The sequence below is a fragment of the Bubalus bubalis genome, chromosome 6 (genome assembly GCF_019923935.1).
Source record: "Bubalus bubalis isolate 160015118507 breed Murrah chromosome 6, NDDB_SH_1, whole genome shotgun sequence".
NCBI lineage: Eukaryota > Metazoa > Chordata > Mammalia > Artiodactyla > Bovidae > Bubalus > Bubalus bubalis.
In genome coordinates this window covers 67,029,449-67,055,859 of record NC_059162.1, presented here as the reverse complement: position 1 = coordinate 67,055,859, position 26,411 = coordinate 67,029,449, and the positions used below count along the sequence as shown (strand labels likewise).

At 39.3% G+C, this 26,411-nt stretch overlaps 1 protein-coding gene and 1 long non-coding RNA gene across 4 annotated transcripts in view; one reads left to right on the top strand and one right to left on the bottom strand.

Moving 5' to 3' along the window:
• AK5 (adenylate kinase 5) overlaps nucleotides 1-26,411 on the top strand; it is a 254,392-nt gene that overhangs the window by 71,454 nt on the left and 156,527 nt on the right. The window lies entirely within an intron of this gene.
• The window catches only part of LOC123334087, a 40,124-nt gene that overhangs the window by 4,531 nt on the left and 9,182 nt on the right, over nucleotides 1-26,411 (bottom strand). The window contains exon 2 of the long non-coding RNA XR_006551853.2: nucleotides 7,816-7,878. This is a non-coding gene — a long non-coding RNA (uncharacterized LOC123334087). The remainder of the gene's footprint in view (nucleotides 1-7,815; nucleotides 7,879-26,411) is intronic.

The window sequence follows — 26,411 nt, the reverse complement described above, 5'->3', positions numbered from 1 at the left end:
TTTAGCCAGCTCTTGGCCTTATTCAAGTTATGGAAACTCTCAGGTCCTCGGTTATGACCCTGGAAAAGTATATCTCATATTATGTACCTTCTAGGTTCATTGTGAAGATTGAATGAGAAAAGGTAATTAAAGCATTCAATACAGTGCCCAGCACAGAGAAAGCACTAATTAGGCATGACTGTTTGTGGTGCTAGTGGTAAAGAACCCACCTGCCAATGCAGGAGACATAAGAGATGTGGCTTCAATCCCTGGGTTGGGAAAATCCACTGGTGGAGAGCATAGCAACCCACTCCAGTATTCTTCCCTGGAGAATCCCATGGACAGAGGAGCCTGTAGGGCTACAGTCCATAGGGTCACAAAGAGTCAGACATTACGGAAGCCACTTAGCATGCACTCATTATTATTATTTGGAAATTATTGCCTCCTAACTGGCCAGACGTATTATTAATGCTATAGCAACCACATGTCCTGTGTTACTTTCTCATCTTGATTCTTTTATTATATCAGATTTATGAAAAAATAGAAATTCCTATAATCCAGTGACATTTTTTAAAGGTAGCTGTTGCAATTCCTATGAACTGAAAAAAATTGAATCCAGCTGAACAGTCTGAAAGAAGCATTGCCAAACCTGTTTCCAGCTTTAAAAGCCCTTCAGAAGCTATTTTATAGACACTTGATGTTGATTTTTTTCTTCTCTCTTTTCTTCTTCCAATTTTGCTTTCACTTTCTTGATTTCTTTCCCCTTTATACCTCCCTGAGGATAGTCTCAGACACCAAGAACAGTAGGTAGGGCTGCTGGTTTCATACATTTGTTCATGACTATATCATTTAAAAACCCTGCTAAGTCTCTAATGTATCCAAAGGAACCCAATACTAAGGAAATACTGAAAGAAATTCAGTGATAAATATGACATTCAGGGCTTCTCTAGTGACTCAGTGGTAAAGAATCCACCTGCCAATGCAGGAGACACAAGTTTGATCCCTGATCCAGGTGGATTCCACATGCCACAGAGCAACTAAGCCCACGAGCCACAACTATTGAGCCTGTGTTCTAGAGCCCGGGAGCCGCAACCACTAAAGCCCAAGTGCCCTAGAGCCCATGCTCTGCAACAAAGAAGTCCTCACAATGAGAAGCCTGAGCACCACAGCTGGAGAGTAATCCCTGCTCACTGAAACCAGAGAAAAACCCATGCAGCAACAAGGACCCAGCATTGCCAAAAATTAATAAATTTAAAAAAAATTTTAATGACATTCAGCAAAACATAGTGTAGTATCATGGGCCAAAGGCTAGCTTTGAAGTCACAAATGCCAGGGTTTGAATCCCAGCAAGTTTCTTAACTTTTCTGAACTGGGGTATCATCATCTGTAAAATGGGATGAAGTTTACTGACTTGCGAGATTAATTAAGATTAGAAATGATGTGAATAAAACACTCTATCACTTGAGTGTTTAAATGAATGACATCCAAACTCTAAAATACTTAGAAACAAGTCTAATCAAAATATATCCAAAATACTCTTAATGAATGTAGTTTACATTTGTTGAGCTCTTCACTGTGCTGAATGACATCATGCAAGTATGTTGTTAGGAAGATGACTATGCCCAGTGATAAATTCATCATGTGCTCATAATGTCTAAGGTATATCCATTTCAAAGTGATGGGCTCCATGGGAAAACTGAAATCCAGTTCTGAAAACTACTCATTAGTTTTCAAAATGACTAAATCAGGAGACAACATCAACAGTTACTTATTTTAATGGAGACATTTTTCAGAAGAAATGTCAACCACAAATCTGTCTTGGCAAATGCACGCTATGTTATTTTCTATCCTTTTCCTTCTCAACATTGGCAAGCAGATCTGCCTGAAGGATGAGCAGCTTTCAAGTTTCTATCAAGTAGGGGGGGATGGAGTCTGCTTACTTCAGTTTTTAATTCTTTTTATGTAAAAATCTTATGTTCCCTTTTAAAACAAGTAATATTTATGGAGAGGGTGTGTGTGGGTGTGTGTGCATGGGCCTATGTGTGAGTGGGTGTTGGGGGTAAGGAATGCAAACAAGTTTAAAAGCATTCATTATTCTGCAACCCAGAAAAAAGAAAAAACCTATTAACATTTTGAATCTTTTCCATGTAGTGTTTTTCTATGATATTTTGATAGTATGGTAGCTGAAATCATATTTTATTCTGCATTAAACATTTTTTAACTTAAAATTATATCATGAGCAAGTTCGCAAGATACTTATTTTCTGTTTTAAAGCCTCAGTAGTAATGAGTGACCTAGTGTATTCACTTCAGAGAATTCACATGAAATTCTGATTAGAGAAGATGTGAGGCTCCTTTGTGGACTTCCCAGGTGGCTCAGTGGTATAGAATCCACCGCCAGTGCAAGAGATGCAGGAGACTCAAGTTCAATCCTTGAGTCAGGAGGATCCCCTGGAGGAGGAAATGGCAACTCACTCCAGTATTCTTGCCTGGAGAATCCATGGACAGAAGAGCGTGGCGGGCTACAGTCCATGGGGTTGCAAAGAGTCGGACATGACTGAGCACACACATGCATGCTGAGGGTCCTTTGTAAGTCGCTTGTAGAGCACATAAATGAGACTGTTATTTACTTGGAGCCATATGATTTGAGGAGTCAAAGGCCCACATTTATTGTGTATCTACAGAGCACTCTGCAAATCATGGTGTGGATCCAGAAAAGACTCAACACAGCTCCTGAGCCCAGAGAGTTACAGTCTGGTCCCAGAAATGAAGCTAAACTATGAAAACATTAGAGGAAAGCAGAGAGTTAAGCTCTTCTTTTGACTATGGGTAGAACTTAGCCTTAATTATTTAGAAAGCGTTCTCTATCCTGGGCTCTTTCCATTTTAAAATGATTCATGCTTCAGAGAATTTTTTTCTTACCTCAGACATAATTATAATTTTACTCCCAATAATGTGATTTGCCAGTCAAATAGTAAATTTCCAGTCTTCCTCCAAAAACAAAAAAGGGTGGGAGTGGAGAAAATTGTCTACTTTTGTAAACTCAGATCATTTATAATGATTGGTTTACATTAAAACTAATATTTTATAATGAAAGCCTCCCTTGACTTAAAAAAAAGGAATTGCAAAATGAGAAAGTTTCTTAAGATTCTGTTAGTTTATGCTATAGAAAAAAAATTTTTAATTTTTTTGCCAGAAGCTTATAAGGAGTATTTTTACATAATTATGTTACTATGGAAAATTCCCATGTTTGCCTATGTCTGAAAGATGGAATTAAGAATAATCTTTATTTTTCTTCTCTTTCTCAACAAATTTTCCTACTACAACATGTATTCAACAAAAAATAAAAATTACTAAGAACTCATATGCTTTAAGATCAAAAAATAACATTGTCAACCAGTTCAAATAAATAAGAAGTGGGAGAATTCAGCTCAGATAAACAACACTCAGCAATATGATATCTACAGGAAACCAGTGAAATATTTTCCATAAGGAAAAAGTACATACAAGCTTACTTGAACTCTACAGAATGTCTCCCCAGATGATTCACTAACTTTTCTTCAAATTATTTATTTGGTTTCATGGTATGTCAAACAACTGTCAAATTCAGCGGCAGTGTTTTTTCTCTCTCTTTCTGTGAACTGTACTGGGAATTCATGCTATCAAAGTTGTCCAAAGTTAAATAACTTCGTCAGAGCCAGGAATTGAATTAACAGACCAAGAGATGGATCTTGGATTAGCTGGGGCTCAGGGATAAATTGGGAATGGGACCAAGTAGAGAGTTTAGAAGATGTAGAAGGTGCAGGAATGGCATAGGAAAAAAAGTTCCAGCAAACAGTCAGCAGGAGAAAGAAATAGGGATTTTTTTAGGGCTCAGCCCAAGGAAGTTACTAGCTGTTGGCCCATTCATTAATTCAATAAGTATGTGTTGTTAGTGGTGGTTAGATTGCATAAGGAACATTAGAGTCTTTTTTGTTAATGAATTTATTCTCATTATTTATTTTTTGGCTGCACTGGGTCTTTTTTGCTGTACACAGGCTTTCTCTAGTTGTGGTGCATGGGCTTCTCATTGCGGTGGCTTCTCTTGTGGCAGAGCACAGGTTCTAGGAACTCGGGCTTCAGTACTTGCAGCATGTGGGCTCCAGAGAGCAGGCTCAATAGTTGTGGTGTGTGGGTTTAGTTGCTACACGACATGCAGAATCTTCCCGGATCAAGGATCAAACCTGTGTCCCCTGCGTGACAAGGAGGATTCTTAACCACTGGACAATCAGGAAAGCCCTAGAGTCTTAATTAAAAGCAACATCTTAAAGCAAGTGGAGGAAGATGAGGCAAGGAGAGGAGAAAATATAGTCAAAGATGTGAGAGAAAAGGAGAACCGGGTACTATACCATACCTAAATTAAAAGTGCTCCGGGGAGAGAAGTGTCAACCGTAGCTTCTGTGGAAAGTCAAGCAAGATATGGGCTAGATAAGGCCCATTCCTGATATAAATTGGAAAGTAGTCAGAGAATTTTATAGTCCACTGCTTGTTTGGAGTAGACACCAGATTGAAGTCGGCAGAGGAGTTGAGTGGGAAGTGAGAAGAGAGCTGGGTGGGCAGGTGTTGGAACTCAAGACATTTGACTGTGAGAGAAAGGAGAAAAATAAAGCAGTGGTTTAGATGGGAAAGTGGAGCTGAGGAAACAGTTGTTCTCTTTTAGTTTTGCATCTCATTGTTTTTGTCTTAGGGTAGACTTAAGTGAGTTTCAAAGCTGGCATAAGGGACACAGTTGAAGAGACTGACACAACTTCATGAATGTAAGCAATATTATCTAAAAGTCTAGACTAGGTCAAAAAGAGCAATTCAACTGATTTCAACAAATATGTAAGTCATTATAGGCTGAGAGTCAAAAATGAACAAGATAAATGTCTTGCCTTTTAGAAGCTACAGTTTGTTAGCAATTCACCGGAAGATAATTTATTCAGGGGAAGAGACAGAAGGCCACATAATTAATATGTCAAAATAAAATCCAGAAGAAAATTACTAGAACAGGACAGACAGTACAAGCCCAGGAGCCATTCAGAAGTCTGCTGAATGTTCCCCACACAGGCTGTCTCAGTTCATGCCCCAGCTTTCACCCCTCTTGCCTAAGTTGCCCTCTCTCTTCTGCCCTTCCCTTCAGATCCTGTTTATTTCACCTTTTTTCCCTGACTATTCCAGCCTCTGTCCATCTCCTCTGTTTCTGAATTGCTTTACCACTTAATGTTGTATCACATTGATGGCTCTTAACCATCTCCTAAGAGGAGGTGCCATATTAGGGGAAAGAACTCCAGCTTCACAGTATCAAAGAGACCTGGGTCAAATTCCACCTCCATCATTTCCTACCTGCAGGACCAGAGCAAGTCCTGTTTCTAGTTTCTCTATCTTTAGAATGGGGGGGTAAACCTACTTCTAAAGGTCACTATCAAGAGTACAGGGGCTTCCCTGGTGGCTCAGTGGTAAAGAATCCACCTGCAATGTAGAAGACACAGGTTCGATTCCTGGGTTGGGAAGATCCCCTGGAGGAGGGCATGGCAAAAGGCTTCCCTGGTGGCTCAGTCGGCAAAGAATCCACCTGCAGTGCTGAAGACCTGGGTTTGATCCCTGGGTTGGGAAGATGCCCTGAAAGAGGGCATGGCAACCCATTCCAGTATCCTTGCCTGGAGAATCCCCATGGACAGAGAAGCATGGTGGGCTGTAGTTCATGGGATGGCAAAGAGTCAGACACGACTGAGCAACTAAACACACATCAAGAGTAGATGAAATAATAGCTGTTAGGCAGAACTGAAACAGTCTGTGCTCTTGACCAGATTGTGTGCCTTAGAATCCCAGTTCTGCCAGGGCATCTTGGGCAGGTTACTTAACCTATCTGGGGTTCAAATTCTTCCTGTATAAAAGGAGTTCCTAGGGCCTTCCTCGTGGCTCAGTGGTAAAGAACCTTACTTCTAATGCTGGAAACATGGGTTCGATCCCTGATCCAGGAAGATTCCACATGCTGAGGAGCAATTAAGCCCATGCACCACAACTATTGAGCCTGCACTCTAGAGCCCAGGAACCACTGCTGAAGCTATTGTACTCTAGAGCCTGTGCTCCATAGCAAGAGAAGCCACCACAGTGAGAAGTTCATGAACAGCAGCTGGAGGGTAGCCCCCATTCACTGCAACTAGAGAAAAGCCCAAGCAGCAACGAAGACCCAGAGGGCCAAAAATAAATAAATGAATAAAGTTTTTTGTTTTTGTTTTTGTTTTTTTAATTTTATTTTATTTTTAAACTTTACATAACTGTATTAGTTTTGCCAAATATCAAAATGAATCTGCCACAGGTATACATGTGTTCCCCATCCTGAACCCTCCTCCCTCCTCCCTCCCCATTCCATCCCTCTGGGTCGTCCCAGTGCACCAGCCCCAAGCATCCAGTATCGTGCATCGAACCTGGACTGGCAACTCGTTTCATACATGAGATTTTACATGTTTCAATGCCATTCTCCCAAATCTTCCCACCCTCTCCCTCTCCCACAGAGTCCATAAGACTGTTCTATACATCAGTGTCTCTTTTGCTGTCTCGTACACAGGGTTATTGTTACCATCTTTCTAAATTCCATGGAGTTTCTAACTGATGCTTACCTCATGGAATTGTTGAAAAAATGAGGCAGTATCAACAAAGCCCTTAAAACTTCTCTGGGCATATAAGTACTATGTAAATATATGCTGTTGTTGTTTTCTTCTCTGCCATGTATTACTGCACACAAAAAATAGTTTACCTAAAATGTTTGCTAGTCATTTTAGCAATGAGGTAAACGTTTGCTACCCCTTAGCAATATTAACAATAGCTCTAGTTTTCAGATACTTTTACTTCAGTGTTTTAATATTTTTAAACTTTTGTGCTGTTTTGATTTTTCTTTTTACTATGTGTTTTTAATAATAGGCTCTATTATATATGCTTCCCCAACTGTTCAGTACTTTAATACTTTAAAGCTGCTAAAAGTTCTAGATCCAATTCCAACATGTATATGTGTGCTTGGAGGCAAGCAGGGGTCCCCACAGCAACAAGCAACGCTCCAATACTAGCTGGGTGTCCTACAAGTCAACTCAATTCTGGTATTGTTTGTTGGGAAATTAGATCAGAGTCCACCACTTAAGGGCTCTATGCCACAAGACTGTCCTCTCCTCCACTTCAGACACCAGGCTGTCACCTGTGCTTCTGACCCACTAACTGTAGATTGGAGATTCCAGTGACCCCAACCTGAGTTCAGTTTAGTTTCCTAGAGCGACTCATAAACCTCAGAGAAACATTTTATTTACTAGATTACTGGTGTATTAAAAAAGGATAGAAGTCAGAAACAACAAAACAGAAGAAATGCTCATGGAGAAAAGGTATGAGGCATGGCTAGGAGCACACTGCTTGCCCCAAATCTCCATGTATTCACCAACCCAGAAGTTCCCAAACCCTCTCTCTTCTTTTGGGTTTTTACAGAGACTTCATTACAGAGGCATGATGGATTAAATTGGCTGTTGGTGGCTGAACTCAGTATCCAGTTCCACTCCTTTCCCTTCCCTAATAGAAATGGGGGTGGGGCTGGAAGCTCCAAGCCTCTAATTCCTTGGCAGTTCCTTTAGAGCAACCTACTTTTGGGTGGGGTGCAAAAGTCATCTCATTAACATAACAAAAGACATCTTAATTGTTGTCACCACTTAGGAAATTCTAAGGGCTTTAGGAACTCTGTTCTGAAAACTGGGACCAAGATCACATAACTATTTCTTATTATAAATCTCAATATCACAGACACCAAGCAAATAAAATGTTGCAACTTGTGAATTACCTGAAATGGCACTCTGGTGCCAGTGGGATCCCTCTTCTTAGCTTGTATTTCTTTATCCTGTATCTAAAAAGCAAAAGATTATAAATAATTAATTAAAATAATAAAGCTATAAATTATGCAAATTACAATTTTTTAAAAGGTACTCTAACAGAAATCTTACTCTAAGCAAGCTATTAGCCAATGCACAGAAGAAATGATCAACAAACACATCGTAAAAGTTTTTACTTCACTAGTCATCAGAAAAATAAAAAATAAGACTATTTTTAATTTGTTTTGTTGAAGTATAGTTGACTTAGAGTGTTGTATTACTTTCTAGTGTACAACAAAATGATTCAGTCATATATAAATATAGATATATATATACATATATTCTTCTTTATATAATTTACTGCAAGATATTGAGTATAGTTCCCTGTGCTGTACAGTAGAACCTTGTTATTTGTCTATTTTATATATAGCAATGTGTATCTGCTAGCACCAAACTCTTAATTTACCCCTCCAACTCCACCTTTCCCCTTTGGTAACCATAAATTTGTTTTCTGTAAGACTCTATTTTTGTATGTGTCAAATTAAAAAAGATTATTTAAAGTATAATATTCAGTGTTGGCTGGTAATTTAAATTGTTGCCACTTTGAAAAATAATTTGGCAAATATATCAAGAGCCTTGGCAATGACATGCCTTTTGACTTAATAATTTCACTCCTAGAAATCTGTTCTGATAAAATAACTATAGATAAAGATAAGTGTTTATGAACAAGAATATTTATCAAAGATATATTCACTTGCTTAGTGATTTCATCCACCCTCATGTCTATAAATTCTGACTTCCAAATTATATTTCCAAGTTCAACTTCTTCCTTGAACTCTGGACTCTCATATCCAACCATCTACTTGATGTCTTTTCCATTTGGGTGTCTAATACGCATCTCAGACTTTAATGTACCGACTGACCTGTCTCCTGATCTCCCACCATAAATAACCGCCAACCCTACTCTATTTCAGTCTTCTTTTCATTTGGATAGCACCTCTGTCCAATAGTAACTTAAGCTAAAAAATCTAATAATCTTTGACTCCTCTCCATCTCACACCCTACATCCAGTCTGTCCCAAATCCTATTGGCTCTTCATTCAAAATATATCAAAACTTACTGTTTCTCAAGACCTCCATCACTACCACCCTAGTCCCGGCTACACAAACTCTCTCCTGGATTATTGTTCAGTTCAGTTCAATTCAGTCGCTCAGTCGTGTCAGACTTTTTGTGACCCCATGAATCGCAGCACGCCAGGCCTCCCTGTCCATCACCAACTCCCGGAGTTCACTCAAACTCATGTCCATCGAGTCAGTGATGCCATCCAGCCATCTCGGATTATTGTAATAACCTCCTAACTGATCTCCTTGCTTCAACTGTGTCCCCTGAAAACTAGTCACATAACAGCCCAAGGAAATATTTTTGAAAGCTAATTAGATTATGTCACTCCCCTGTTTGAATGTTTTAACAGCATAGGGTCTTTAACAGTGGCCCTGTGTCTACTGTGGTGTCCTGTTACTGCTCTGACCTCGTATCTCCTTTCCTCTTTGCTTGTTCACTTCACTCACTGTGCTCCCTCCTGTTCTCAGCATGGTGCAGACCCAGTTCCCCACAGGGCCTTGCTTTTGCCGTCCTCTATTCCTAGGATGCTCTTGTTTGATAGCCACTTGGCTTACTTCTTACTCCCTTCAAGTCTCTGTTTAGATGTTACCTTTTCTTTAAGATTTACTTGACCCATTATTAAAAATTGAAACATACTTTCACCTATGCTCTCTATCCCCTTTTCCTCCTTTATTTATTTCTCCAGGGCATTTATTACCTTCTAATATACTATTTATTTTACTCATTGTCTGCCCCTCTCTATTAGATAGTTAAGTGCTGTGAAGACAGGAATTTTTTGTATATTTTATTCATTCCTATATCATAATGCCTAGAATAATGGTCATGTATGGATGTGAGAGTTGGACTATAAAGAAAGCTGAGTGCCGAAGAATTGATGCTTTTGAACTGTGGTGTTGGAGAAGACTCTTGAGAGTCCCTTGGACTGCAAGGAGATCCAACCAGTCCATCCTAAAGGAGATCAGTCCTGAATATTCATTGAAAGGACTGATGCTGAAGCTGAAAGTCCAATACTTTGGCCACCTGATGCGAAGAACTGACTCATTTGAAAAGACCCTGATGCTAGGAAAGATTGAAGGTGGGAGGAGAAGCGGACAACAGAAGGTGAGATGGTTGGATGGCATCACCGACTCAAGGGTTTTACGTTTGAGTAAACTCCGGGAGTTGATGATGGACAGGGAGGCCTGGTGTGCTGCAGTCCATGGGGTTGCAAACAGTCGGACACAACTGAGTGACTGAACTGAACCGAGAAAAGTGGTACATGGGAGGTGTTCCATAAACATTTGTTGAATGAATTAATAAATTTACAAGAACCAAAAAGGAAATAAAGTCTAACAATAAAAGAACTATTCAGTAGTGGTACATTCAAACAATGAAATGTTTATAAACATTGAGTGATATTGTCAAAGACTTTTAGTGCCATACAAATGTGCCAATTTTATCTTGTAACATTATACTTTTTTAATCTTGGAGGAAATATAGCAAAATCTTAACTTTGCTTGCCTCTAGGTGATGATTTTACAAGATGTTTCTTTCATCCTTTTCGTAGTACATTTTTATTGCATCAATTCAGTTCAGTTACTTAGTTGTGTCCAACTCTTTGCGACCCCATGGACTGTAGCATGCCAAGCTTCCCTGTTCATCACCAACTCCCAGAGCTTGCTCAACTGGAGTGGGTAGCATATCCCTTCTCCAGGGAATCTTTCTGACCCAAAAATCAAATCAGGGTCTCCAGCATCGCAGGCAGATTCTTTATCAGCTGAGCTACCAGGGAAGCCCCCATTATCATCATAGCTACCATTTATCAAGGATGTCAGAGACTTTCTGTACCAGTGCTAAGTCTTTTTAAAATACCTTTGGAAGGAGACATAATAACCAAGTTTGGGAGTCAGGTAGGTTCAGATCCTACGTAGCCTCCTTAAGCCTCCATATGTTCACCTGTGAACAAGGCTCAGTACCTCCAGAGAACTTCTGTACAGTTTAAAGATATGTAAAATATTTGGTCCAGTACCCAGCATGTTGTAAGCCCCCCACAACTTGAAGATACTTTTGCTATTTTTGTTTTATTTAATAGTTGTCATCACAATCTCTCATCTGTTTAACAATCTTTAACTGTAATGTGGATAAGACTATAATATTGTAGATTAAGGAATTTGCCCGAGTCCATATAGCAAGTGAGTGGCAGAGCCAGATATCCTTCTGCGTTGGCCTAGATGCAAGCCAATGCTCTTTCTATCACTCCCTTCTACCTCTACCCCAGGAATAATCGTTGAAAAGTTTTATTTCCACTGTGAGTACCAAAAAGGATGGTATCAAATTATCTGTGGTCAGCTGCTTTCTTTTGGATAAATTGTGAACATAAACCATATGGTTTAGAGTTAAGTTATCAGGAACATGTGGTTTTAACTTGTGGATAATTTTCAGTTTAAAATCTCTCTCTTCAGTAAGGTCAAGCCATAATGACAAGGGATTGTCACTGGGCTAAAATGCTGGTAAATCATTCAGTGATTTAAAATTAACCTTTGGCTTATATATTTTCTAAGTGGAGAATTTAGTGCTTTTTTTAATTTCTTGAATAATTACAATGAGTGCATATTAGCCTGCATCCATTATTGTTAAATGTCATAGATCTGTCTGTGAGTAGAAGCATCAACTTCAGAAAGACTGAGACTCTGCAGTTTCTCTTTTGGCCTTTGGTTCCAAATTTTATTATTTTCAAGAGAACTTGCAAGGGTTTTTGTTCCTTTGGATTGAGTAATGTGATAATAATTTAATAGTTAAATATACATCTCTAAGGATATATATAATCTTAATTTAATAATCCAGCTCCATTTAACTATCAAAGTGGTTATGTATCACTCTTTAATCAATCTACACTATTTGCAGTTTGTACCAGACTACCAAATTCTTGGTTCATTGAAATGGTGCTCATTTTCATCCTTATTTAAAGAAAGTTTTGTTATCTTTCCTACAGATGAGAAAACTGAGCCTCAGAGGGGTTAAATAATTTTTCTTAAATAAATCAGCACATGATACAGATACAGATTTTAAACCAAGGTCTATCTAATTCCAAAGCTATTCTCTCTCCAGTACACAACCTCAAATTTACTCAAAAGAATATTCGGTTAGCAAGAGCTTTTAAAACACAAATAGCGGTCTAAATTTCTAAGGAAGCATTATGTTAGCAAATTGCTTTTTCAATGAAAGCAGACACCACTATTATTTTCTCTAATTTTCTTCTTCAAAAAGGTAATACATAGATGTCTTCCGTAGTGTTGTAGCCTCTCCCAAATTATTCAAGTTAATATAGTCTTCTGTTGTCATCTTAGCCTGTTATCACACATAAAATCTATCTCCTGTGTCAAATATTGTATTAATTTTGGCCTTCTCCATGTATATATTTGATAACAAAGTGGGACCATACCACCTTTTGTATTGAGTATAATATACAGTATATGAAAATGGTAAATGTATTAGAATTACTTGCATTACAAGGAAATAGTGTTTATTAGAAAGCAGAGACATTACTTTGCTGCCAAAGATCTGTCTAGTCAAAGCCATGGTTTTTCCAGTAGTCATGGATGAATGTGAGAGTTGGACTATAAAGAAAGCTGAGTGCCGAAGAATTGATGCTTTTGAACTGTGGTGTTGGAGAAGACTCTTGAGAGTCCCTTAGACTGCAAGGAGATCCAACCAATCAATCTTAAAGGAAATCAATCCTGAATATTCAATAGAAGGCCTGATGCTGAAGCTGAAACTCCAATACTTGGGCCACCTGATGCGAAGAACTGACTCACTGGAAAAGACCCCGATGCTGAGAAAGATTGCAGGTGGGAGAAGGGGACAACAGAGGATGAGATGGTTGGATGGCATCACCAACTCAATGGACATGAGTTTGAGCAAATTCTGGGAGTTGGTGATGAACAGGGAGGCCTGGCGTGCTGCAGTCCATGGGGTCACAAACAGTTGGACACGACTGAGGGACTGAACTGAACACAAGTGATTATTACTTTTAAAAGGTAGTAAACAATTAGTAGTTTCAAGAGACATTTTGACAGAAGCATTCAAGATAAATGCATTATAAATTATTCAAGGAATATAGACAAGTTTTGGAGTTGAGAGTACAGCCATGCTCTTCCAAAAAACAAGTTTAAAGCCAGTGAGTGCCATTTCCAATATGGCACTAACTATTGCTGTGACATAGCAAACACATCAGCTTTGAAAAAAACACATCATTTCCCAATATTACTTCCCTTCCCAAAACAACATCCAGTGCTACTGGGGGAAACTTCTCAGAAGCATGTTTCTGCCTCTGTAGACTGAGGCTGAAGCAACAGGAGTCTGGGACCAGAAACGAGGCAGATAACTTCTGCGGGGCTCTAGCCCTGCCCTGCTGCTTCTCACCAGCTCATACTCGTCCCAGGCAACATGTGCACAGCTTTTGTTTTCATATTTCACCTCCAGGACTGAGAATTCCAGCAGTGGGCTTGGCTGCCTGACACTTTTTTCCCAAAAGTCACTAAAAAGTGGTTAAGCCCCAAATCTCAAAGCCAAAAAGAAGCAACTTCTCCCTTTCAGCCTCTAACAAACCATTTCCCACATTGTATCTCTCAGGAGCGTGCAGGCAGCCTCATACCCTACAGGCTTTCTCAAAAGTAAACCTTTACACCGAGTAAAAGAAATTACAAACAGACTGGGGGTAATTCGGGTTACAATTTACTTTTCTTTTTTTTTTTTTTTATTTTATTTTATTTTTAAACTTTACATAATTGTATTAGTTTTGCCAAATATCAAAATGAATCCGCCACAGGTATACATGTGTTCCCTATCCTGAACCCTCCTCCCTCCTCCCTCCCCATACCATCCCTCTGGGTCGTCCCAGTGCACCAGCCCCAAGCATCCAGTATCGTGCATCGAACCTGGACTGGCAACTCGTTTCATACATGATATATAACATGTTTCAATACCATTCTCCCAAATCTTCCCACCCTCTCCCTCTCCCACAGAGTCCATAAGACTGTTCTATACATCAGTGTCTCTTTTGCTGTCTCGTACACAGGGTTATTGTTACCATCTTTCTAAATTCCATATATGTGCGTTAGTATACTGTATTGGTGTTTTTCTTTCTGGCTTACTTCACTCTGTATAATAGGCTCCAGTTTCAACCACCTCATTAAAACTGATTCAAATGTATTCTTTTTAATGGCTGAGTAATACTCCATTGTGTATATGTACCACAGCATTCTTTTCCATTCATCTGCTGATGGACATCTAGGTTGCTTCCATGTCCTGGCTATTATAAACAGTGCTGCGATGAACATTGGGGTACACGTGTCTCTTTCCCTTCTGGTTTCCTCAGTGTGTATGCTCAGCAGTGGGATTGCTGGATCATAAGGCAGTTCTATTTCCAGTTTTTTAAGGAATCTCCACACTGTTCTCCATAGTGGCTGTACTAGTTTGCATTCCCACCAACAGTGTAAGAGGGTTCCCTTTTCTCCACACCCTCTCCAGCATTTATTGCTTGTAGACTTTTGGATCGCAGCCATTCTGACTGGTGTGAAATGGTACCTCATAGTGGTTTTGATTTGCATTTCTCTGATAATGAGTGATGTTGAGCATCTTTTCATGTGGTTGTTAGCCCTCTGTATGTCTTCTTTGGAGAAATGTCTATTTAGTTCTTTGGCCCATTTTTTGATTGGGTCATTTATTTTTCTGGAGTTGAGCTGTAGGAGTTGCTTGTATATTCTCGAGATTAGTTGTTTGTCAGTTGCTTCATTTGCTATTATCTTCTCCCATTCTGAAGGCTGTCTTTTCACCTTGCTAATAGTTTCCTTTGATGTGCAGAAGCTTTTAAGGTTAATTAGGTCCCATTTGTTTATTTTTGCTTTTATTTCCAATATTCTGGGAGGTGGGTCATAGAGGATCCTGCTGTGATGTATGTCAGAGAGTGTTTTGCCTATGTTCTCCTCTAGGAGTTTTATAGTTTCTGGTCTTATGTTGAGATCTTTAATCCATTTTGAGTTTATTTTTGTGTATGGTGTTAGAAAGTGTTCTAGTTTCATTCTTTTACAAGTGGTTGACCTACAATTTACTTTTCAACTCCATGTGTGATAACTGAATAATCCACTCTGGCTTAGTGAATGGGGTTTAGAAATTTCAAAGATGGAGCAAGGTTGTCAGATGGGATATATCGACCTAAATAGATGGGTAAAATGAGGCAAGCACAAAAATTGTTTAAAAAAGATGAGTCCATTCAGGAATAGCAGAAGAATGCAGGTGAGTCTGTTGAAGGTTTGGGTACTCAGTATTTGTGAGTAGGAAATGTTAAGAGGGGAAAGTTCAATTAGAGACTTAAAATCAAAACCAAACCGAGACCAGCTTTGATAATTTCCCAAGCAGACAAAACCAGTCCAGTCACACAAACAAAGTTCAATGCCACTTATTTTGTGAGACTAACCCAACCTGGGTCATTTCTTATTCATGCATCTGGAAACCATAAGTAAAACTTCCCAAGGGTCAGTATGAGGCAACCTCTGACCAACTCCTTACATTAAAGAAAATTCCAATATTATCAGTTTGCTATAAATCAGGCATTTATGGGAAATAGATCTTTCAGTCCTTAAGTTGTGTCTTCCAAAGAGCACATGCAGGAGATTTTCCATTTTATAACCCATTTAGACTGAAATTCTTTCACAGATCATGGAATGCAATAGAAACATCCTCCTCTTGTTTATCTTCCCATTTAGTGCTTTGGGAAAGCCACAGTGAGTGGAAGGAAAGGAGTATTTTAGCTCCCCTTGTGCAAGAAGTGAGCTGTCAACCTCCAGCCCTGGCCCATCCAGCAAGCTTACCTCACAGTGCAGGGCCAACCAATAGCCTGGGATCCAGGCTCAGGACCTTCTCTCCCAACTGGGCTCTGATCCCCAGTGCCTTCTCAATCATTCTAGTACCTGTGGGGTCCCACTGGCTGTCTGTTATTATCCTGAAGTTAACGACTCTATGCTTTGTTCTACAACTCCTTTCTAAGGTATTGCTTTATCCCACTTCCACTTTTTTATTCTTTTTTCTTGCAATCATTTGTGTATGTAATCATTCATTACCTGCTAACTCCATCCCATGCTGAACAAGAGAGGGTGTGAGCCCATGGAGACTGTGACTATCCACACTCTGTTTCCATTCGCATGTACTCACACAGTTAATCCACTGAACTGAATAATAAGGCTTCTCTCTTGCAGTCAGATGGAGTAGGAAATGGCAACCCACTCCAGTATTCTTGCCTGGAGAATTCTGTGGACAGAGGAGCCTGGTGGGCTGCTGTCCATGGGGTCGCACAGAGTCAGACACGACTGAAGCAACTTAGCAGCGGAAACAGCAGCTTGCAGTCAGATCTCTGCTTCAGCTCTGATTCACGACAATGTGCTTTTATTCCTAACTATAGCTCTCACATGACCAGGAGCCCTTCTTGGCATTACTCACAGCCTCCCAAGAACATATTTGTGTGGATTACTTAAAAGAACAATCTAGAAGCTGGCTAGCTTGTCTGTCTAGATAGGCAAGAGGGAGCAGGGGCTAAACCTTAAAATTTTCCTTGAAGACTAGACATCTCCAGATGCAAAGAATATTTTATAGCCATGGAGGTGCTGTTTGGAAAGGAGGCTTCATAGGAGGCAGCGGAAGCAACAAATTTGGAGGTCTATTCAGTGACACTTTCAAGTCTGTTAGTAAGACCTTTTCTGGCTGGAGTCCCTTGGTCTGGTTTGTTTGATTCTCACTGTTGCCTACCCTCAGGCATTTGAGGATCTACTTGAATGTTGGTTGCAAAGAATATGGGCTCTCAAGTCAGGGAGTTCTGTGCTCTGATGGAGCTCTGTCATTTACCACCCACAGGGCATTGGAGCAGCTTCCCTTCCATTGTGGTCAGCCTTCTCCATAAAATAGAAATAATAACTCCTACTTCACAGTATTATTAGGGGGACTTAACATTTGGGAGCCTTTTAATGTTAGGAGCCTAACATTTAATAAACTTGTGATATATTAAAGTCTCCATTATTTCACAACTCCATACTTAGTGTGCAACTAGAGAATAATAGAGGGAAAAGAAAGACAATTTTTAGTTATTAGATTCTGACGCCTATTAACACTCTTTGGAAAGATCCATCCTGGGAGAAGGAAGAGGGATTGAAGTGACAGAATTCCTTGATTTAACTAGTTCTGCCCAGGCTCCTTGACCTTGTGAGAAATAACCTGGGAGGGGAAACCTGCCCTCTTCCCTAGGAGCATGCGCTCATCCGAACCTTTGGAACTTTCTATCTGCTTGTGATTTTTGTTTGTTGTTCTTATTACTAATCCTTACTAATGCAGGCATTTCAGTTCAGTGACTCAGTCATGTCTGACTCTTTGAGACCCTATGGACTGCAGCACGCCAGGCCTCCCTGTCCATCACCAACTCCTGGAGTTTACTCAAACTCATGTCCATTGAGTTGGTGATGCCATCTAACTATCTCATCCTCTGGTGTCCCCTTCTCCTCCAGCCTTCAATCTTTCCCAGCATCAGGGTCTTTTCAAATGAGTGAGCTCTTTGCATCAGGTGGCCAAAGTATTGGACTTTCAGCTTCAGCATCAGTCCTCCCAATGAATATTCAGGACTGATTTCCTTTAGGATGGACTGGTTGGATCTCCTTGCAGTCCAAGGGACTCTAAAGAGTCTTCCCAACACCACAATTCAAAATCATCAATTTTTCGGTGCTCAGCTTTCTTTTTAGTCCAACTCTCACATCCATACATGACTACTGGAAAAACGATAGCCTTGACTAGCTTATCTCTGATAAATCACAAACTGTAACCCATTCCCTTCATTCATTTTTAGTCACTGTCACTTACCAGACCTTGAATAATACTTCTGGGTTTTTAGTTTCTTGTTTTTTTTCTAATGTTTTCTGTGAAATTTTACAGTGAATTTTAGAAAAGTGTTTTTAAAAATTCTAAGAACAAAAATTACACTATGCAGAGAGAAATGCCTGCCGTTTCCTCTTTCACAGTAATAGGCATGAAAATGTGAAGACTTAACCCAATCATGATCACACTTCTTTTATGAGTACAAACACCAAAAGTTAGACATCCAAAGACCTATACACCTTTTCCCCCATCTTTTCATGGGAAAAAAAAAAAAAAGTAAATTTCATCACTCCAAGAAATTAGAAAAAGGAGAATCCTTAACAAAACCAGGCTTGTGATTAAATTTCTACATTTAATTTTCTGAAACAGATTCTGACTCAATCATTTTTAATACATTTAACTTACAAGGTCAAAATGCCAATGTTTTAGAATTAGTTTCTGAACCTTGTTCTATTTTCTTTTGATCAAGAAAAAGTATTAATATCTACCACTTATTTACAAAACAGAAATAGACCCACAGACTTAGAGAATGAACTTATGGTTACCAGAGGAGGAGGGATAGTTAGAGAGTTTGGGATTGACATGGACACACTGCTATATTGAAAATGGATAAAAAAAAAAAAAAGAAAATGGATAACCATCAAGGACCTACTGTACAGCACAGGGAACTCTGTTCAATGCTGTTTAACAACCTAAATGGGAAAAGAATTTGAAAGAGAATAGATACATCTATATGTATCACTGAATCACTTTGTTGTACACCTGAAACTAAAACAACCTAAATTTGTATCAAATTCTTTTCCCATTTAGGTTGTTTTAGTTTCAGGTGTACAACAAAGTGATTCAGTGATACATATAGATGTATCTATTCTCTTTCAAATTCTTTTCCCGTTTAGGTTGTTAAACAGCATTGAACAGAGTTCCCTGTGCTGTACAGTAGGTCCTTGATGGTTATCCATTTTCTTTTTTTTGCATTGAAACATGTAAAATATCATGTATGAAATGAGTTGCCAGTCCAGGTTCCATGCACGATACTGGATGCTTGGGGCTGGTGCACTGGGATGACCCAGGGGGATGGTGTGGGGAGGGAGGAGGGAGGAGGGTTCAGGTTGGGGAACACATGTATACCTGTGGCGGATTCATTTTGATATTTGGCAAAACTAATACAATTATGTAAAATTTAAAAATAAAATAAAATTAAAAAAAAAATCAACTATACTCCAGTATAAAATAAAAAGTTAAAAAAAAAAAACTACCAGTTCCCTTTGGATATATAAGGACTTTGATTTGTTCACACAAAAGTAGCATTGAGTAAAAGGGACTTTGGGAAGTCTTCTTACCACCTGAATGCCTTAAAAAATCTTAAGCCACAATTCCCAAACATTTTGACATTCTTGTAAGTAAAATATAAATAACTAAACATAGTGTGTGTTCATATAAGATGGAAGCATCTTGTATATAATTAAATGCTTTTGTTCTTAGAATTTTATCTTGAACACTTACCAGTTAAAAATGCTACATAAACACCAGTTTGGGCTGCTTTATATTCTATTTTAGAGATCCATCTAATTTGCTTAGCTTTTTTTTGTTCTTTGATGTTTAACTTTCCAAGTTTTTTACCTTTGTTTATCCATCTCCACAGTATTAATTATTTTTTCAGGATTGTTTACAAGAAGTGAAATTTGGCAGGGGAGGGGAGGTGTTTTCTGCTTTGTTTTGTGTTTTGTGTTAATTCTTCCTGCCTTTTGCAAAATTACATTCTAGAATAAGCTAGTAATAATTTATATTTCCACCGTTGTGTACAGAGAGTTTCCACCTCAGTGCTCTTGCCAGTATTGGACACTATCATTTTTTAAAAAAAAATATAGTTGAGGCATAAGTTTAAAGAGCTTCCCAGGTGGCACAGTGGAAAAGAATCTGCTTGCCAGTGCAGGAGACACAGGAGACATCAGTTCAGCCCCTGGGTCAGGAAGGTCCCCTGGAGTAGGAAATGGCAGTAGAAAAATCTACTGCAGTATTCTTGCCTGGAAAATTCCACGGACAGAAAAGCCTGACGGGCTACAGTTCATGTGGTCCCAAAGAGTCAGACACAACTGAGCATGCATGCAAATGCATACATAGGCTTAAGAATGAAAAAAAAAAATCTTAGATCTCATTTGGTATAACCTTTCATTCAATAGAGAATTTGTCTTCTCAGTTCTTTAACTGTAAATTCCTTGAGGAGAAAGATTCTCTTATCCTTTATTATAATCCCAACACCTACCATATATCACTACCATATAGTGATACAGTAATATTTGTTGAGTTAAAGATTAAATAAAATAAATATATGATTGAATAGACATTCTTAATGAATAGTTACCTAATTGCCAGATCATTATTCAAAATTTGTGTACTCCTTGAAGTAAATTATAAATACTTTTGATAATGCAAGTATATTCTTTATTTTAGAAGTAACTTCTAAATTTCACACTGTCATCAGTATATCAGAAAAGTCTGTCTTAAGATGTTATTCTATCATCAAAAATTGCCCAATAATCTGTGTGTCTGTCTCTCAGTCTGTGAAAATATATATATTGGTTAAGTGTGTCATTTCTGAGATTTCCATTTAGAACAATATCATTTTTCAACCGAACTAATTCTCGCTTGAGTCTGTAAATAGTTATGTGAAATTAGATTGGCATCTCAGTTTATTTACCAAAGTATGTGCTAAAAACATAGAATTTCATTTTAGCCTCTTGTTTGCCAACCATTCTTAGTACTATCTCATAATAATTCAGAATGCGTATGCTCATATCTTTTAAAATCCAAACCACTCTAGAAAACTGTGGGAAACTTGTCCTTGAACAGTTTTCAGTTTTGTTTTCTTAGCCAAGCAAAATGCCCTTAGGTATTTTTATTCTTTCTCTTTTAGCTCACTTGTAAAGCTACCAACTAATTCTCCAAGTAGTTACCATGAAATCTTCCATATAAGAATTTCCTTTAGGGTTAAAGTTCTCTGTTACCTTTCAATTCAGTGTTTTGATGCCAATTGAGGTAATGCTTTTTCTAAGAACCAAATAAAGGAAACCTAAAGGTATCAGGTTTAACAATATTCTTTCAAATAGCCTTTATTTTCTATAAAAAGTTTGTTTTATACATAATAGACCTAAAAGTTGTCATTGAAAAAGCAGTTAATACATTATTTTAATGTTCACTAAGTTTATCTGGGACTTCCCAGGTGGCGCTAGTGGTAAAAAAGCTAAACCCACCTGCCAATGTAGGAGACATAGAGACTCAGGGTTCGATCCCTAGGTTGGCAAGATCCCCTGGAGGAGGGCATGGCAACCCACTCTAATATTCATGCCTGGAGAATAACCCTTAAACAGTGGAGCCTGGCAGGCTACAGTCCATAGTGTCCCACAGAGTCAGACATGACTGACGTGACTTAATACTGCATAGCAAGTCTATCTGATTCCTCAGTTTAAAAGATATTAGTACATGCATTCTTATTAATTCATAAAAAGAATCATTTTTCCTTTGACATGTGTCTTATGTAACATCAATAACAGGGTCACTAATTTACTCTGTGCTTATTATGTACCAAGCAGTGAGCTAAATGACCCATATTTATTATCTCATTTAGTCCTCTCAATAACAGGTACTTTAAGGTATCATTTGGAGAAGGCAATGGCACCCCACTCCAGAACTCTTGCCTGGAAAATCCCATGGACGGAGGAGCCTGGTAGGCTGCAGTCCATGGGGTCGCTAAGAGGCGGACACGACTGAGTGACTTCACTTTCACTTTTCACTTTCATGCATTGGAGAAGGCAATGGCACCCCACTCCAGAACTCTTGCCTGGAAAATCCCATGGATGGAGGAGCCTGGTAGGCTGCAGTCCATGGGGTCACTAAGAGTTGGACACGACTTCACTTTCACTTTCACTTTCACTTAGGGTATCATTAATCTCAGTTTAGAGATGAAGCAGCTGAAGCTAGAGAGAGAGACTTTAAAGTGCATGGTCAAGTCCACACAGCTCTAGAGATTCAAGCTCACAGTGAAAGGTTGTTGCTGAACCACAAAAGACGCCAAGATTCTTGGCCTCCAGAGGAGAAGAATTCAATCCAGGGCCAGAGACAAGGCTTGATCACTGAGCTTTTGTGTAATAAAGTTTTTATTAAAGTATAAAAGAGATAGAGAAATCTTCTGACATACACATCAGAGGTGGGCAGAAAGAGTGCCCCCTTGCTAGTCTTTAGCGGGATGTTATATAGCTACTAGCAGTCTGCTAATTAAAGAAAGGAAATGTCTCAAAACTCAGAGAATGGCACCAGGCCCTTCACCCAACAACATGCATTTTGAGATAACCTTGGCACCAGATGAGTCATCCCCAGCCATAAAACAATTGACATGAATCTTGAAGAAAGGCAGATTTCCATACAAAAATATAGTTTCATTAACATAGATTAGGAGAACAATGTATGAGTTTAACATCCTGATTTGTCAAGTTAGTTCTGAGCCTTTAGGCAGAACCAACTTGAAGACAGAGTCTAGGATAAATGCATAGTACAGTAACATAGTTTAAGACAAACATTTCCATAAGAAAAATGCATTGGTTAGCTCAAGGTTTGAGGAAAATTAAGTTCAGGTGGAAGCAGGTGTCATTATGGCAACACAGAATTTTAGGAGAAACCTCTTTTTAAATTTGTATAAAGAAGGGGAAAAAATATAACACTAGTTTGTTTCCTCCTGCCATTTAAACAAAGAGAGGAAAAAAAAAAATGCCTGACACTTGCAGCCTATTTCCTGCATTTGGAGACCCTTGGCCTTCCTGCCTGTTACCCTCTCAACAGTGCTTTGGTGTAATGCAAGGCAGTTCAGACTATTGGCCTGAAGCAGGAATGCTGGAATATTTTGTCTGGCATGCAAAAAAACTTGATTAGTAGCCCACCGAGATGCTGCACTGAGACAGGCTGAATACTTTGAGTTCTATCAGAAAGAATGTCTTGGTCACCTAGTGACACTCATAAATGCAGAAAAAGGAAAAGACAGCTTGCTTGCTGGAGATCTGTCTAGAAAGAAATAATACTGGACCAAGTGGAAATGAGAACCAACAGTTTTAGGGCTGGATTTCTCTACAGCGTTGACGCTCTGTTGTTGTTCAGTCTCTAAGTCGTGCCCAACTCTTCGTGACGCCATTTACCGCAGCACACCAGGCTCCTCTGACCTTCACTATCTCCCGGAGTTCGCTCAAACTCATATCCACTGATGCTCTGCACCCTATCTAAATTCTCCTCGTGTTTTATTCAGTATGAAAAAAGGTGTTGTTGCTGTTGTTGTTTCACTATCTTTATAAGTCACAAGTATCTTGACGCACTGAATTTTCAGGTGTTCTTCCAGGTTGGTGCTGTACTTCATAGGTCCCTGTCTGGGGAATATTGTGCCATAAGTAACCTATGTAGTCTGGAAAGCTAGATCCTATTGAATCTTAATACTGCATTAGCCACTTTTTCCCTATGCCCACGTAATAGAAAGCACCATTCAGAGAGTCCACAGTAATCAAACACATTCAAAGTGCTGGTTCCATACAAGAGATCATGTCATATAAGAAAAGATCATGCTTTGGAATCTGGAAGCCTGGGATTGATTCTCATCCCTGACACTTGCTATATGTGCATACATGCTAAGTCACTTCAGTCATGTCTGACTCTTTGCAACGCTATGGACTGTAGTCTGCCAGATTCCTCTCTCAGTGGGATTCTCCAGGCAGGAATACTGGAGTGGGTTTCCATGCCCTTCTCCAGAGGATCTTTCCAACCCAGGGATCAAACCCTCATCTCCTGCATTGTCAGGCGGGTTCTTTACCACTAGCGCAAGCTGGGAAGCCTGACACTTGCTGTATGTGTGACTTAATGACTTAGTTTCTGAATCTTTGTTTTCTCATCTTTGGAAATGAACAAATCATGTTAATATTGATTTCACTAGGTTGCTGTTATGCTCAAGTGAAAGAATACGGATGCAATGTATTGTACATGACCAGTAGCTAGATACTTTAGTTATTAGAGATATGTAGAACATCTAGTGTTTAAGTTTTTAATGTTTCTCAGTTTTTTATGAAAACAAATATCAGTAAAAGTCATTCTTCAGTGCTTTAGCACATTTACTACAGCCTCTGACTTCTGGCACTGCCCGAAAACAAAGAAGGCACCACTGGTTTATGTCACTTGAGACTCCAGACAAAACAATAATTAGGGAGCATGACAATAATTTGATTTAGAGTCCACAGCCACATGGTTCAGGCTCCATGCTTCTCTCCTCACACTCAGTACAAATCAAGAGGGAGGGCAAGTGGTTTGAGGCAGGCTCTGAGGATACTCATTTCCAAGTGACTGGGGCAAAGGAGCCTGCCCTGTCTACAGCCAATGTAAAACCAAGCTAAAAAGTGAAAACTTCAGTGCTCTCAGGAAAAAAACTCATCTTACTTTTTTAAAATTATTACTGGCCTGATCAGTGGTGTGTATAGATATTCCTATGAGTCTTCTCTTTGATTTATTTTTTTTCCCTCTTTGATTTTCCAAAAAAAGTCATTGGCTTTTTGGTATTTTGTTTACTTAGAAAGGTTGCACCATGTCAGCCAATGTACAAAGGGATTTGGATAAAGTGAGAAATAAACAGAAGTCCCATATTCATTAAGTGAAACCATTAACTAGCATTACTTGTAGTAAAGCTGAAATAAGCAATCATATCACTCTACCTGAGTTCACTGTGACAATCACTTGCCCCAGAAGTATGAAAAACGTCCTCTCCTCATGTTTTGTAGGCTTTTTCTCCTCTCAGCCTTTGTGTTGTCATTCTTGGTTTCTCTCTTAATGTTCCCCCTTCTCCTCATACTCTGTGGAGGCTCCAAGACCATATATAAGACTCCCTGATACTGGGGTCCTCTCTACTTGGATGTTCCATGGACAATTTAACACAGTCTGTGCAAGACTGAATTTACAATTTCTGCCCTTCCCCAACCCTGCTTCTACCCTACATCCTTATCTCAAAAACTATGAATACCATCTCCTAAGAAGCTTCATCACCCTAAGGTGAAAGTGAAAGTCACTCAGTCATGTCTGACTCTTTGTGACCCTATGGACTGTAGCCTGCCAGGCTCCTCTGTCCATGGAATTCTCCAGGCAAGAATACTGGAGTGGGTAGCCATTCCCTTCTACAGGGGATCTTCCCAACCCAGGTCTTTGGTATTGCAAGCGGATTCTTTACCATCTAAACCACCAGGGAGACCCTCATCACCCTAGGCCACCCTCTATCAGTGGCCAAGGTATCTCTAATTCCTAAGTATCTCTTTGGATTGGCCCCTCCTTTTTATTCCTGCTGCTATAGCTATCCTTTAACCCCTCACCCCTTTTCCTTCTTACTGGCATTTCTGTAATAACCCATTGACTTCCATTTTCCCTACCCAGTCTGGAGGGCCAGACAATAAGCACATGTTTTGTGGGTGGTATGTATAATCAGATCATGTCATTCAACTGCTTAAAATCCATTGTTTTCCTATCACCTCTTGAATAAAGTGAGGACTCCTTAGCATGAACTTAAAGCTACTCTACTTTGTTCCTTTCTGACTCTGCTGAAATACTGCTGCTGCTACTAAATCGTTTCAGTCGTGTCCGCCTCTATGCGACCCCACAGACGGCAGCCCACCAGGCTTCCCATCCCTGGGATTCTCCAGGCAAGAACACTGGAGTGGGTTGCCATTTCCTTCTCCAATGCATGAAGGTGAAAAGTGAAAGTGAAGTCGCTCAGTCGTGTCCAGCTCTTCACGACCCCATGGACTGCAGCCCACCAGGCTCCTCCATCCATGGGATTTTCCAGGCAAGAGTACTGGAGTGTGGTGCCATCGCCTTCTCCTAGTGCTCCCTTAAGTAGGGAATACAGTTTTATACTTCTGTGCTTTTGTAAAAGAAGCTACTGTGCACACCTTTTACCCCTGGATAATTCCTACTCATTCTTCAAGATTTAACCTTTAAGATTAAGCTTTAACCTTCAACCTTCAAAATTTAATCTTCAAGATTTCATAATCTCTACGAAAAATTTTCCTCCTCTGTGTTTATCTAGCAACTTGTAAATACCTCCCCCTTGATAACATTTATGTTTTATTGTGCTTTTTTTCTAAAAATTATGAAACAACTTTATTCAACATAGCCAAGGAAAGAATCAGAAATCTGCAAGGTAGCTCAATAGGAATTACCCAAAGTGAAACACAGAGGATAAAAACAGGGAAAAACAAACAAAAAACCCACAGAACTGAGCATAGCAAATAATCTAACAAAAAACCCACGGAACTGAGCATAGCAAATAATCTAACATACATGTGATTTGAATCCCAGAAGGGGAGGTGAAAGAGAATAGGGCAAAACAATTTAAGCTCAATTTAAATTGAAGAAAAAAATTTCCAAAAATTAATGACAGGCACCAAACCTCAGTTCCAAGAAGCTCAGAGAACACCAAGCAGGGTAAATACGAAAACAAACACAACATCTGAGCATATAATAATCAAACTGCCACGAACAAGAG